Genomic DNA, 2,929 nt, shown 5'->3' with positions numbered 1-2,929 from the left:
TATATATATATAAATGTGGATTTGATACATTATTTATTCTAATAGTTTATAAAATACTATTTTTAAATATTATTTTTTTTAATTTTTAGTTAGATTTGTTAAATATATAAATATGTATTTTTTATTTAAATTGTGTGTGAACACAAAAATTAATAAAATATATTTCATTTCACTTTATATCAGAAAATGAAGTATGGTTTAGTGGTTTGGAATCATTGTGAGCCAATCACCTCATTCACATTTTTTATGAAGACTAAGAAGTTTATTGCACGTGGGGGATTGTGATGACAATGATTGAAGTATGAAAAATTAAAAGTAGGTTGCAATGGAGGTTGAACTCTTCACGTAAGAGAGAGGCCTTGAATAATGTTTTGTGACAAACAAGAACAAAATTTAATCCTGAAATTGCAAATATAACTAAGTCGCCTTAGCCATAATTCACCAACAAGTAATAAGATTTAGGTCTTCCTCTATGGGAATCACAATCACCATTCTTGTTTGTTTTTATTAAATGGGACAAAATAGTGCATAAGCGCAAGGAAACAAAATCATGCAGAGAATCATAGAAACACACAATCACACATCTTTCAGCCTTGCAACCATGCGTTGGGTTGGTGGTTGGTTCTCTCCTTTCTTTGCATGCATGGATGAAGGACTTCCCCATTGTTTACACGAGGATTCTGGCCACTCGGAGATCAGTTCATGGAAAAAATTTGTATTGGAATCTTGTCAGTATGAACCTTTTCGCATTTCAACAATGTGATTGTATATTTGTCCCTCGCTGACAATGATACGTTAAATGCCTCAATCAAAAACCGTCAACCTAAATAAAGCTTAGAACTCCTTGGCCTGGATGGCATCAAGTGGTTCAAGTGTCGTGCTAAAATAAGGGAGCATGAATCCTCTGGTCTGTATAATCTTGCTTAGCCAAAAAAAGCATCAGACTTGTACTAAGATTTCAAGCTCGATGTTCTAATTAAAAACACTTCCAATTTGGATACTTGAGATTGTTTCACAAGCCCAGGAAGCCATAACTAATGTGAGGCAATAAAGAACCCTTTTGCTTCACTACAGAATATAATTGCAGCAACCACATTACAAGATAATCTACCGGATACCATCATCAAAAAGAACTTCATAAAACCGCTTTCTCTATCATTTTGTTCCAATGTTTCAGTGATTCTTCTTTTCTCCCTGTTCTCTGTTCTAACCGAAATTGTACCTTTCTGCCTCTTCTTCTCCAAATTCAATGCATGCCATCTCTGATTGTATTCATGAAGCCCCACCTAAATGAGTTTCCCAAACTTCTCCTTGATGCTTGACAACAAGCGGGTCCTTATTGATCAACTCTAAACCACTGTAACCTTCCCTAAGAAGAACTGTGCAAATATGATAACATTTAGAAATATAAAATATGCCCGGATTCTATAGAAGCATGACATTCAATCTCTCTGGCAAATTAAACTCTCTCCTAAAATGGTCTAACTTTATAATTGGCGCTTTCTTCCACAGAGTCAATGACAGTAATTCATGCACCAGAGCCACTACCCTCTTCTCCATCTCCTTTCATCCTTCACCAAATTTATCATTTGTATAAGGCGATGTATGTATATGGGCTTTCATTAAATTCATGAAATCTCTCCCATGATTTCACCCAAGTTGAAGGTAGAGAACAAGAAAAGAGCGGTTCAGTCCCCTATTATCGAGTTTGGGCTTCTATTACGGAAATTGCTAAATTAGGGTTCAATGAGACAAGCTAGAGTTCCGTCTTCGACTGTAACTAACAAGTCGAAACATGTCAGGATATTTCGGTACAATCCTAATTATTCAATCATCTGGAAACCCAAAATTTCTCTTCAACTCATTGAGCTTCACCACATTTAACTTTTTATTGGAACTCATCATCAATAACTTCGCTAATCGCTTGATGAGCACCGGCTCTTTTTCATATTCTTCCTCCTCTACCAGGGACATCATCCGTTTCGTTAATCGACAATACTGGTCATCGTTCTTGAGATACACCTCGAAGCAGCATGGATATTTGTTGATCAAGCCAGTTGAGGGTTTTACCTTGAAGATCGAGAGATGGGTCCATCAGCTTCTTTTGGTTGTTCACGATCCATCGGCGGTTCCTAAAGAGATCCGATTCAAGAGATGGGTCCTATTTCATCAACCACAAATAAAAACCATAGAGGAAAATGCATGGTTGAGAGAAAAAGCAAGATGTTAACCGCCATTTCTGTTCCTCTCTGTAACAATTTGTGTCGAGCTGCTCAGTTTTATATCTTGTTTTCTCTCTATTCAACTTTTGTTTTCGATTTTTCGTTTCAAATCAGAACGCAGACGACGGCGGCAAACGCCGCCACCGGATAACGCAAGCCAAGTAAGAAACCAAAATATCTTATCTGAATTCGGTACCATCCTTTTGCATCCCTTTGTTACCTCATCTCATTGTGTAACTGCGACGGCTCAAGTCTCCAACTGATCCAAAGGCACTCTCATCTCACTCTCTAGTCTCCTCAAAATGTTCGCGGGAGTGGGAGATGGGGAATAGATCGTGGGAGATAACCGTTTTTTTTTTTTTTTTTTGTTTTCTGTTAAAGTCGAAGCAAATTACATATATGCCTTTTGTATACATCAACAGGTGGGGGTAGAATTAGTCCAATGAAAAGTTCAGAAAATGGGGCTATTTAATCTTTTATTAGTGAATAGATTAGTGAATAGATGCAATGCATGAGATATGTATACAAAACATCCACGTATCGTATCGATATGTAAAGCCTTCTTACCCCTACCTCCTACATTGTTAGGATCATAATTGAAATTAGAATAAAAAATCCATCGGAATCATAATTTGAATTCCCTACTCGCATGCCTATATGGTTTAGATGAGAATCAGATTCGAATTTCAATCATTGAAAATTTTTGG

At 36.6% G+C, this 2,929-nt stretch overlaps 1 pseudogene; it reads right to left on the bottom strand.

Moving 5' to 3' along the window:
* Positions 1 to 437: 437 nt before the first annotated feature.
* LOC148866197 (protein ROOT PRIMORDIUM DEFECTIVE 1-like) lies at positions 438 to 2,311 on the bottom strand (annotated as a pseudogene).
* Between the last annotated feature and the right edge of the window lie 618 nt (positions 2,312 to 2,929).

This window comes from Nelumbo lutea, chromosome 3, assembly GCF_056320005.1.
Source record: "Nelumbo lutea isolate HS-2025 chromosome 3, American lotus-T2T, whole genome shotgun sequence".
NCBI classification, from domain to species: Eukaryota; Viridiplantae; Streptophyta; class Magnoliopsida; order Proteales; family Nelumbonaceae; genus Nelumbo; species Nelumbo lutea.
This window is presented reverse-complemented; position numbering and strand designations above follow the sequence as displayed.